The 13,207-nt window shown below is 40.5% G+C and overlaps 1 long non-coding RNA gene across 1 annotated transcript; it reads left to right on the top strand.

Moving 5' to 3' along the window:
* The first annotated feature begins 2,818 nt into the window (after positions 1–2,818).
* On the top strand, positions 2,819–4,824 carry LOC134443891 (uncharacterized). The gene is made up of 2 exons (XR_010033761.1): positions 2,819–3,053; positions 3,588–4,824. It is a non-coding gene; the product is annotated as an uncharacterized LOC134443891 (long non-coding RNA).
* The last annotated feature ends 8,383 nt before the right edge of the window (positions 4,825–13,207 follow it).

The raw sequence follows: 13,207 nt of genomic DNA, 5'->3' as shown, positions 1-13,207 counted from the left end.
ATTAGTTGATAGAAACAGCGCGAGGGATAGAATACTCCGGGTTTAATCGGAGTATTCTGTTACATGACAAATCCAATCGGACCCAAATCAGATAATCGACGTCGTCTAATCGGATTTCTTAAAATCTGATTCCAATCGAATTATTCGAGTTACATGACATTTCTTTAATCGGAGTAATGCAATAATGTGATTTTAATCGAATTATTAATGCGCATATAACCACGCTCACAGACTTCATCTCTCCCGCAATTTATATATTTTCACACTTGAGCCTAGGACAATATTAGTCTGTAAGTAATCATTTTGTGATGGATGTTGTTTGTAACGAAATTGCATTGATATTTTGATGTATATTTCTATCTATTTGCCTCAAGAAGTGATGTTCACTTTCCTGTAAAGTTTGGCTAGTCAGATTCTACTTAGCTAAAATAGGTCACGTTGTGTTGACTGAAAATAGATCGCTGGGTTGCTTGTAAATTTAAGTGTCGTGGAAATGTTGAAGTAAGTGAAACTGTTGTATGTTTATTTTGTTTTCTGTTAACAGTTTTACAGTAAAGAGAAGTGTTAAGAGATGTATTGAGATTGGAAGTGCAAGGGTACAAAGTGAAAGTGCAAGAGAAAAGTCAGTAAGGAAATGAAAGAAAGAAAATAAAAGGACAAAATTACACTTCAGCTTGCCTTCTCTTGAACTGTTCGCTAGCTGTCTAGTTCTGCACCAGTAACGCAGACCGAGGGCAGCATAGTTGTCTATATTAGTTCTTGCTTTTCTCCTGATTTGCTTATGGGTTAGCAAGTCAGGCATTATGCCTACTGCGGTGGTGTCACATGCAGACCAACACATTTCAAGAATATGTTGTCAGGACTTGTCAACTTGCCAGGTGCATAACTGATTAAGTTGGATGATATATACACATTTTATAGCGTGTCCATTCGAATTTCGTGTGTAGGCCGAGAAAGTGTTCTGAGGGGGCAGCTCTGAATACAAGATTGTCCCATTCGCTGCTGAAACCTGGCCGAGGCGGAGTAGATGCTAGTAGGCCTACTTCTAGTATTTTGATGTGTTGCTCTCGAACTGAATGACTCGAATTGACTTTTTTGTGTTTGCGCATGGTGCACCAGCAGTACCAAAAATATATACTATAGTGGACCTCCATGTCATCACTCCTTTTTTGCACTTTGTTAACACACACAAAAGACACAAGGCATCTGTGATGTGCGTGTCCGCAGCGATGTGAACAGTGAGAGGATACTGCTGTTCTGCACCAGGACCAGGAACTGGTGTGTGAGCAGTGTGTGAGAGAGGAGCACGAAGATCATGTCACCTGCTCCACAAAGGAGGCCGCGGAGGACCGTAATGAGAGAGAGAGAGAGAGAGAGAGAGAGAGAGAGAGAGAGAGAGAGAGAGAGCATGTTTTTTATATACTTATGAACATTATAATTTTGAACCATCTGCCTTCACGTTAAAGCTGGTTGGTTTTAATGAAATATCAGGAAGACATCAAAGTGTACGGCTGTCGTCTTCTCAATGTTGACCATTTCCAAGACAGCGCTTCAGTTTTGAGTCTACACTGTATCACTGTATGTTTTCTCATGATGATGATGCGTGGGTTTTTTTTTACTGAGGTCCTTCAAGGATAAGCTGAGGGGTTTAAATGATGAGAGAGTTAGGTTCTTTGTAATGGAAAGACACAGCGTCAAATCATGCATTAAGTTATACATTCTACTGACATGAATGAGTTAAAAAAAAAAATCACAATATTTTTCACAATCGTGTGTGAATGCAGCCACCTCTAATTCTAGTTGTATAGCATTTGTAGGGACCTCAGTAAATGTATAGCCTATTTAGCCATCCCATTCGTGTAAAGGGAGTCAGATAAAGTAAAGCAATTCAATCCGCTGTATCTTGTCCTGATCATCGCTATTATTCTTACTCTACATGTTCTAAACAGGCTGCAAGTTGCCTTTCCTTCCCTGTTGAAGCACGTTACGGGCGGCTATAAGCAGTGTGCACAACGCATTCCAAATAAGAACACATAGAAACCATAGACTAATCTGCTGTTATCAGAAGTGGTGCCAAAGTATTCTATTGAAATTAACCAAATGCTCAGCAAAATAAAATTAATTATTGCCATTAACATAGCACAGCACGTATAAAGGACCAGTTCAGTCATTTTTTTTAACATGCAGTTGTAATGCTCACACTAACCTGGACTTGTCAGTACCTCAGATTTCTTTTTCTTCTTCCGAAATCTTGGTCATTGTAATGGGGGCAGTGCTTTGTTTACATGTCAAAAAAACATTTTTATTTATTCCCAACACCCAAAAACATCCGAAAGGTTATACAACATCAGCAGACAACTAGCAAACAGCGGTACCTTTCGGGGAAATGTTTGGAGTAGTCCTATGCAAAAACATTTTTTTAAATGTAAACAAACGCTGCCCCCATTAGAAAAGCTCATCTCGGATAATAATCATATCTCGTGGCATCACCGAGTACTGACAAGTCAAGGGTAGCGTGAGCAATACAACAGCATATTGAAATTGACTGAACTGGTCCTTTAAGCCTACTTGCCCAAGAATATGGCAATAAGAGTACTTTCATCTGTGTGACAGTGACCTATACATATTCTAGATATTGTGCTATCCTGCAGTTATGTTATGCCCATTCACTTTCATTTGATTTTTAAGTGAAAACGAAATGATGTACGTGGTCTGCACTTCTGTACACAGACTCATGTGCACAAACAAATCTCAAGACAACCGATCACAAGTTATCTGTAATTGCCAAAAGCGTCTTGGGAAAGACAGCGGGCAGAAGTGATCGTCTGTTTTTAAATACAGCTGATATAAACTCTCCTGACCTTAACCTTAACGGAGCACAGTGGAAGTTGTCTAAACTATATTTCTCAACCTAACCTTTAACTGTCAGTTGCTTTGGTTAAAAGCGTCAGCTAAATGTAATGTAATGTAATCTCTCCCCCACTTTCAGTTGCTGTTGAATGACCGTGCTGACCTCCAAGCTGAGCTATGGCAAGGCAGTGAACACATCAGTGGTAAGCTTCTCCATACACCTTCATTGTCTTTGTCCTCACCCATCGAAATTGTCAAGCTGTTTGCTCATTATTGCTGAGCATTGTATATTCCTCATAACTCATCGAGACGTGTTAATGCCAAAGCCCTTTTGAAAAGTAACATTTTGAAAAATACTTCAATAAACACAAAATATATCTCCACAATATGCACAGACTATGTTTAATGCAATATCTGTTTAACAGACAACATAAAACTAAGTTCTATTAAAACGTTTATATTTTATATATTTCTAACTGTTCATTGACAGAAATTTCTGATCTGCCAATGACATGGTGGCAACTCTGTGAATTTAGGCAAGTACACATAGTTGAGATCACCTGAGTTCAAACCGAGCATCAGAATGGGGAAGAAAAATTATTTAAATTACTTTCAACATGACATGGCTGTTGGTGCCAGAGGGTCTTGGTTGGGGTATTTCAGAAACAACTGATCTACTGGAATATTGAAGTTATTGTGATACACATAACTTACTAAAATCTTATTCTGTTCTCCAGGTTTTGGACCAACCAGCTCTCCAGCTGCATCACTGAATCGGTGGAACTGCACAAACTACAAGTCTGCTGTGCCTCATGCATACTCCCGGCCGACCACAGTGCAAGATTTAACTACTTATAACAAGGGACAACATGGCATCCCCCACATCCTTTCCCATGGTGTTGTCTCAATGTTTTTGAAGTATCTGGTTTGTGTGTGTGTTTAAGTTACTACTTCTGACCACGTACTATCAATAGGTGTCTTAACACTTCAGAGTAACAAGAAAAAAATACAAATCAGAGCAGGCCAAATTATAAGTAAAGTTCATAAAGGTTGGAGCAGGCTTCACCCAACAATTTTTCTCTTCTTTTAAGGGTGCTGACTAAAATATTGTAAAACTGAAAAATGAAAAAAGGTTGCATCATGCATAGGTTTCTTTATTACACAGACGCGTTTTGGCGTTCTGCCTTCCTCATTGTAATAAAGAAACCTATGCATGGTGCAACCTTTTTTCATTTTTCAAATTATAAGTAGCACATTTACACCCTACTATAGTATCACAAGGGATTGGTGACTTTGGTGAATAAAATAGGAAGTAAGTATATTTCAGCCCTTAAGACTCAGAGAGAGAGGAATTAGTTAAATGCGATTTAATGAGAAGATAATTGACTATGCATTTAACAGAAGGTAGACAGTCTTTGGCGTAGGTCCAATCATCAGCCCGGGTCTTCTTGCGCCAGTAGAGCCTGATGTAGCTGTGCAGCAGGAAGCGGACCTTTAACCCCGCAGACAGGTAGACTGGACCAACCTGGTGGTGGTGGGGATGGAGGAGGAGATTTTTAACCACCCGAACCTGCAACAGCAAGAGTTAGACATGTCACTATAAAGGGAAGTGGTGGTTGCTGATTGGCTCTGCAAAATGCACATGTGGCATTCGAATCTTACTAGCAGAACTAGCGCTGGCTACTCTCCTCTAAATCAACACAAAATATCAAGTTATTGTGTGCCTTAATAATGCAACATGTGCAAATGTTCAAGATGCCTTGCCTTGCATTTATTTTAATAACATGACTTTTCAAATCACAATTTTATGCAACAGTATGTATACATTTTATTTTTAAATGATTGAATGAATGAATGATAGCTTGCATTTTGTTTTAAAAACAATTAATTCTGTTAAACATTCTTACGCAAAGGACTTTTCCCTATTTGAATGTCATACAAAATTGAAATTAAACATTGAGTGTTTGCTCCTTATTTTTTGTTTTGTTTTGTTTTGTTTTAACTCAGCACGAGCCATTTGTTAAAGGTCTCACGGTTTCCCCTCTTTGAATGGTATACATTGTATAGTAGCAGTAGGATAACATTATCTGTAAGTTTTGACTGATACGCCCAACCCAAGAACAACGTGGACTGGAGCTAAGGTGGGTCGTCCAAAAAACAGAGTTCATGGTGTTAAAGAAAAAAGCAGAGGTTCATCAATTGGCTCTGATTTTTTTTCCCATTGTTTTCATGGTCCTCTATAAACACATACGTGGGGGAGGGGAATGTGTTGTAGTTAGGGGATTGACACTATTTCACCTCTGAGCGCACTGTTTGATGAACTGCAGTCACTATATAGCAGGGGCGGGGAACTTTTTTTTCATTCAAAGGGCTGTTGAAGTCCTCCAAGGGCCTCATTATGAACACGAACCAGGATTTCCCCCGACCCCACCTTCTCTAAGCCCGCCCCTTATATATAACTGAACTCTATTGCAAACATAATTGGTAAGAGTCCTTTACAAAATGTGTTATATTTCATGTGAAGCGGCATAACATTAAACTCATGTCGGTGGCTGGATAAAACAGACACAGGTTCCCCACCCCTGCTGTAGGCTACAGAATGTATTGAACAAGCTTGCTATTGAAAATTAGAAATTAAAATGTTGGCTGAGCATGGAGCAGCAAACTAGGCTGTGCAATTTGCCACAAGCCATGACGTGAATTCCATTGCCATAGTAGGCTACTGAGTACTGAACATTGGGTTTTTGTTGTTGTTGTTTAACAGTGGTTCTAAATTATCTATGGAAGTGCTAGCTGAAGCAATTGTAGCCTCCCCCCATGTCAGTATCAATGACGTCTGGGGGTCTCTTCTATGACTAGTCCGGTTTCAAAAGATTGGAGCTTGTTTGAAAACTACCTAATGCAACATAGGCTAACTACTTTCCAAGCATACAGTTTAAAGGTGCTTGGACACACACAGGAGGCGTCAGGACCCTGTTGCTGGGTATGTGTGCGACAGACACAGACACGATGCCAAAGAAGCTAGTAAGCCACAGATAATTATGTTGCCAATACTGGACTTCATAAAGGGACAGAGGGGGCAAACCTTTCGGCAAACTTCGCACCTGATTGTGTGTGACTCCTCCATATCGGTCTTCACAAGAAAGAGAGATTGCGTCCTTCTGCTGCCTGCCTGTGCTGTGGTTAGATCCACGTTGTTTTCAGTCATTCCTGGCGAAGCCTGATTGGTTGGCAGTAAGCGATGTTTTGATTGGCTCTCACCCTATGACCCCACCCCCCGTCAAAAGAGGGCCAAAATTCGTAGACTTGTAAAAGCGATCCACACTTGTGTGCTTGCAGCTCCGAGCAGGAAGAGGTTCGCACAGCATGGCAAAACAGATTCACATTTGTACACACTCCTACTGCCACACAACTACAAAACATTTATACAGGTACGTTTTATATTTTAGGAGATGCAAAATATGTGTGCAGATCTACAAAATTAACCTGCAGATGCCAGATGTTTTTCCACAAATACATTGTATCTGGCACGTATGTGAAATTATTCTGCACATCTGAATTTTATTTCTGCGGATACAATCTTTATGGCCTTGTTCTAGTTCCATATTCATCCACCTCTTGAATCATTCAATGCACTTCCTCTTAGTATGTGCACTTTTGGAACTATCTAGTAGACATAGGGCCTACCATTAGTACCCAGTAATCTTCACAATTGTCATATACGTTCTGAATGTCTTATGTAAATAAAACAAATACCAATAGTGCTTTTCCTTACTGCAGTTTAGCCTACCCACCTCTTATTTCACCACTACACATATCTCCACCTATCTCAGTATATCTAACACTACTGTCTGATTTAAATTAGTGGAATATAATTTTAAAAGAAACCCTTTGTTTGTTTGTTTTATAGTCACCATGCCCAAGTACACCTGGCCTTGATACCAGTGCAAGCACCCTTGAAGTTGGTGAAACGGATGAAAGCTATCAGTCAACCCTCACCCCCACGACATCGTCATCGTGGTCAACATCAGAAGATGAAGGTGTAAAGGAAGACTGGAGTGGCAAGAAGATCATCGTCAATGAATCCAGCCTAATGACACTATTCAAGTTGTGCCAGACGTGTGGGAATCCAATTAATTCAAAGACCATCTATGATATTGGGGCACAGAGGAGTGTGAAATGGACGTGTCTTAGAGGCCATTCTGGTACTTGAACATCTTCACCAGACATAAGAGGAATGCCTGAGGTAAATCTACTTTCAGCTGCAGCTGTTCTGTTCAGGGGCGGCACATACACCGAACTGTCTGACTGGTGCCAAACAATGGGTGTCCAAATGATTGGATCATCAGCATTTTACAACATCCAGAAGGCGTACTTGTATCCTGCTATTGAGCATGTGTACACAGAGCAAAGACATGCCCTCTTGGCAAGAGTATGTTTGGAACAAATGGAAGGAAAGAGGCCTCACTTGTGTGGCGATGGCAGATATGACTCACCAGGCTTCAACGCAAAATACTGCCACTACACTTTCATGCTGGACAGTACAAAGGAAATACTCCACACCGAACTGGTCCAGGTAAGACGCATGTGAATGGCTGCAGAATGACAATTACTCATGTTGTGATATCAAACTTATGAAAGAATTAATCTTGCTATGTTGACATTTTCATTACTTATCACATGCAAAATCTTTAGTGTACAGAGGCCACAAGCTCTGGCGCTATGGAGCCACTGGGGTTTAGAAGGGGAATGAACGATCTCCTGGACACAGGCGTTGATGTGGAGGTGATGGCAACGGACCGCTCCACGTCAATACAGAAGATAATGAGGGAAGACTTTCCTCATGTCCAGCACGAATTTGACAGGTATTTTGAAAGGTATGTTTTTTGCCATCCTTGTAAACACACACATATTATCCACATTCAGGACCTACAGAGACATACCAGGCCCCATTGACACCACATGGTGCCGCTCTGCACCCCTTCACAGATATGGGGTAGATTTCTCAAAGGCGAAGTAGCTAGTCGGTTAGCAACTTTGCAGAGTAGATACTATAAAAGTTGCTAACTCCTGTGTCTCGAACGTTAGCACACAAAGTAACTACTGCTTGGAGTAATGTGCACTCTGAAGTAGTGGTGACTTTGAAAGTGAGGCGCCTCCTATCCGTATCTCGACAGTGAAGTTGAAGTACAGCTGGAGTAGATCCATTGAGTCCAGACATCACCTCAGCCACCCCAAGTAACACACAGCGCTAGTCTACTTCAGAGTGTGACTCCACCCATTAGCTAAACTTGTAGTACATATTTGACCACAAATGTGTCAATATATTTTAATCCTGTGGTGCAAAAGCGATGAAAATCAATCGACATGCACACAAAGTGATGATACAGCTGCGAGAGTGTTCAGAACACAAATTCACGTCATGTCATTTGTTCGTGAAAAAAACCGTCATATCCTTGGAATCTGATGAATCCCACACTAATAATATACTTTTAGCTGTATACCGATTGAATTGCGTCTCATTTCGATGTGTAATTTGTGAAATATTTAGATAAGAAAGTATTGGTTACTCCCGGAAATGCACTGGCTTACGTGTCAAGTACTTAAATGTTTTTGGTGCAAATTTCATTTCATAGCCTAGGAGTATTTACGCTTGCCTATCAATGGGAAGACGCGAGCCACGCGGGTTCGAAACCAGTGTGCAGCATGTTGACAACAACTCGTGAAATCGTGTTTTGGACCCTACAGTGTAACACATTTTACCTTGGCTGCACGTGTGTGTTGGTAATGCACAACATAAATTATCTATTTCTGTCAGATATTTCCAAGATTGTGGCACTGCAACCATGTGGATTCGAACCGGCGTGGCTTCTGTTTTCCCATTGGAATGCAAGCGTGAATACCACTAGGCTATGTAATGAAATCCGCGCAAAAATTTCTTAGGGATATCCCTACTAACAATTTTTAGTTCTACGAAGGTTCCTGGAACACAAGCCCTTGGTTCCAGTTTAGTTCTGGGTACGTCCCCAGAGAGTAATTTTTGGTTATTTTTCCATTCTCACTTGGTTGGCAGGAAAGTTTAATTTTCGTTCCTAGAATGTTATATGTGTAGTTCCCATTCCGTTCCCTTATTGTTCTCTCACCGTCACTTTATTCCTGTTCATGTCATGTTTGTTCCCTTGCCGTTCCCATATGGTTCCCTTAACCTTGTTGGTTGCATATTTGGTTCCTTAGACATGCTCCTGATGTTCCCCCAACCTTGTTTATTATTGTGAATGTGTTTTGGTCCTGCCCCACTATCTCTCACCATAGTTGAGGTACCCTGATCATGGTACTTAACGACCTCCCATCCTCCACCATCACTGAAACACCCTGCGCCTGGCATCAGTTTGGCACACTGCTGTCTTAGAATGATGATTAAAGTTACTGAAAACACATATGATGTCTATATTTCATATATCATATGCCGTACTGTACCACAATGTGAGAGAAATATCAGCTGAGCATGTATGAACACAATCTAGTGGGGATTAATACCAAATGTTTTCCTTAATGAAGTTTAAAGATAATCATACCATCTACATCAAGTGCACAATGGCGCAAGCAATGTAACATGTGCTGTTACTGACTAGCTCACAAAGCAAGGCACAAGATGTAGCTAACAAATGCCATAAGCCAAAAGCGCTATTAGCTTGCTTGCAAAGCAGTTAAACAAGCGCTATGCTGTGCCATGCTGACCAGCCAGCAGGCAGGCAGGCAGGCAAATAACTAAAGCACTCTGACAGCAGGTTTATATACAGGCTCAAGAGTACCATGTGACCAGATTGATTAGGAGTTTTTCCAGGTGCAAGCAATTGAATCATGATATACCAGCCCTAAGTAATTAGGTTTGGCCAGGCGCTGATGGACAGATTGGTTGTGAAGGGCCTGCTTGTACCGGCAAAGGTGTAACAAGTTCTCAAGTTATTTCTTTCACTCACCACATCTTTTGTGTGATGTTGTGTGCACAGCCAAACCTTAGATCAACCCAACCAAGTTGAGTTAAATGAATGAAATGGAAGAAAAAAAATAGATTGTGTACATGATTAAATCTGGAGGAAATACTGTTACTAATATGTAGATTGTAGACGTATATGATTTAATCGGGTGGACAGTCATCATTGCTTATGCTCTGAACAACACAGTATAAACAAAGTTGGGGGAACATCAAGAGCACGTCTAGGGAACCAGACGTGACCAGACCTATAATGTAACCATCAAGGTTATGGGAACCATATGGGAACGATGAGGGAACAAACATGAAAAGCAATAAAGGTACGGTGAGAGAACGGCGAGGGAATGGAATGGGAACCACACATATATCGTTCTGGGAACTTAAATTAAACTTTCCTGGCAACCCAGTGACAACCAAAACAGAACCAAAAATTACGTATCCGAAACGTATCCAGAACCGAACCGGAACCAATGGCTGCTTGGTTTTTACTGTAACCAAAGGGAACGTTTCTAAGTGGTAAATTTTGGTTTGGTAATAACCCCAACCTTTAGAGTACCAAAAGTCAAACGTTCTCTTTACATTCTGTGTTACTAGGGATGACACTTCAACAGACGATTTTCTGGGAGTAACCACAATTTTATTGTCCAAATATTTTACAAATTACACCTCGGATTTGTAACAAAATCCAATCGATATGCGGATAATACTGCATTATTGGTGTGGACGTGTCAGATTGTAATGCCACGGCCGTGTTTTTTCACAAAGAAATTACAAGGTGTGTTGTGGAAGAAACAGCGGAGTCACGTTGTCGTGACATCCAATCAAATGTGCTGGTGGTGGTTGTACACTATTGCTTTCTACTTCACGCACTGAATTTAGGAGGAAACAGCTGAATCATGACTCAGCAATCATGCTTATCTCTTGTTGCTTCTTTGGTCACGCACTGCAATGCCAAGAAAGTAAGTAGCGGTGTGGACTCAGGAAAGTAGCCACACTACTTTGGGCTTACTGTGGAAATAGTAAGGTTTCGAGAAATGCACGGATTTTGCCTTGAAGTAAGTAGATAACTACAGAGTACATCTGTAGTTCAATGCTAACATTGCGGAAACGCACCCCTGTGCAGCTTTGCTCAACTCAGAATAGTAGACCAATTGTAGAGGAGTGAGAACAACAGACAAAACAATACACTGTGGCTGTGGGCACGTCTGCACGGCAATGCTTCAAAGCTCTATGAGGGTGTGGAGAGTGAGAAAGTAAAAGACAATGCAGAGCCACTGTGAACCTGTCATAGAGCCATTGTAGAGGTGTGATTCTTTCATACAAGAAAACAACATTGTCCCCCCTACTATCTATGTCTATCTAGTTGTACAATTAATCATCTCACTGGCAGTTCTCAAAAAAAAAACATTGAGAAGCCACACCCTGTGCAATAGTCAACCATGTGGCTAAAATAACCCCTTAAGACGCGGCTTTATGAATTTGTTGTTACCAGTATGGTAATGACCAAGTCGTGGTGCATTACTAAAGGGCCTGTTTAGTGTCATAGTATTGTAGTGCTATGGTAGTTACATTTAAATGACTATTACAGCGTGCCACTGGAGGTACGGCGCGCATTAAGGGGCTACGCAATAGGTAAATAAATCTAAAGTATGAAAGGCTCAGACAGGGTGTATGGGGGAAATATGTAAATTGTTGGTGTTTCACCAAAGTTATGCTGCATTTTTTACCACATGTTTCCGGAAGAAGTTGCTGATGAAGGGGAAGAAAAACGGGAACGAAATCCTACTTTCCTGGAACAGGTAAGTGTATGTCTGCAACCTTCAGGCCTGATAGAGTTCGGCCGTGGTGCCTAAATTCAGGATTCAGCTCGGCCATGTATGTTGTCTAAGTGGGAAAACAACGTAAACTGTGCTTTATCTAGTCAATACATCAACCTACCTAAACTTCTGATTGACATGTCTGCCAGCAACTACACATAGTCTGTAAGTCTTTTACCTTTGCATGTTTGCACCTGACTGAAAAGGTTTTGCATGCACTTTGGGTAGCACTTCACACTTTTATGCAATAAACATGTATTGTTGCATTGGCTGCATGGTGTGCGAGTTCCACTCCTTTGACTGTTGTCAAGAAAGGCAATTATCTATGGTGTCTTTGAAAGTGTTTGATGATTTCAGTCACAGGTAATTTCACTTCCCATCAGCCCTGAATCTTTCTGAACTTCCATTGATTTACAAAGAGGAACATTACAAATGTTTATGTCTTTCACAGGTCTGTCGTAAACCACATGTGGTTTTCCTGTGGCACCAGTAAGGGGGACATTGAGGTAAGTAATGAAAAGCTGCCATACAGTAGTCCAAAAGTTTGGAGTCACCCTTTCCTGCAAGTAAAAATGCCCAGTCAGCCATGTCAATCTTTACTGAATGTTAGTCCTCCAATAACTCACTACTCAAAAACCTTTGTCCTGTACTGCACATTTTCTATTTGATTTCTTTGAAGTAATAGTTAGTGTTGCACCAACACCATTTTTTGGCCCCGATACCAGACTGTGCAGTATCGGCCAATACCATACCGATACTACTCTGTATGGGATGTATATATAGTACAGGGCCGTCGTTAGGCTTTAGTATTAGGCCCGCCTGAAACGATTTTGCAAAACATTTTTTTTTTTTTTTTTTTTTTTTACATTTTTCCAAAAACAAATGCAGTAAAGCGCATTTAATACAAGTTCATGGTTGCTTATTTATTGTTTAATGCCACTTATATCCTACTGCACAGCAATAAAAGCAGGGTGCACAGCAATATGGTATGCGGGGGGGGGAAACAGGTAGAGGATTGTGCTTTGTGACTAACAACACCTCGAGAAAAGTGTAATTACTTACACGGATGAAATCTTCAGACCCAAAGTACCAATTTTTACTCACAATTCCCTTGTAATAAATCAATTTGACATTGTCCTGAAATTATAGTTGAGCTTTAGTATTTGTCTTAGCAGTTTGAAAACACACATGAACTGATTAAAATAGCTACTAATGGAGTAAAAATGATAAATATCTGCCGAGGATGCATAGTTTTCCAAGTAAGGAACCTGTTTGAATGAATTGCTTCCTGATCACTGCTTCTCCTGGAGATGCGCCGTTAGTAACTCCATAACCCATAGAGGTCTAATTGCCCTTGAGAGGGCAATTTGACATGTCTCCAAAAACAAATCTGTAACTCTGTGAGTTTTTGTCATTGAAACACATAAGTTACACCATTAGAAACCTCAGACCTTCCAGATTTCAAATATATATATATATATTTATATTTATTATATTTTTTATATATATATATATATAGCTGGCCCAATTTAAAGAAAGTGAAAAG

Source organism: Engraulis encrasicolus, unplaced genomic scaffold, assembly GCF_034702125.1.
Source record: "Engraulis encrasicolus isolate BLACKSEA-1 unplaced genomic scaffold, IST_EnEncr_1.0 scaffold_38_np1212, whole genome shotgun sequence".
In the NCBI taxonomy this organism is placed as follows: Eukaryota; Metazoa; Chordata; class Actinopteri; order Clupeiformes; family Engraulidae; genus Engraulis; species Engraulis encrasicolus.
The sequence above is the reverse complement of the archived record's forward strand: the minus strand, read 5'-3'. Positions and strand labels throughout refer to the sequence as shown.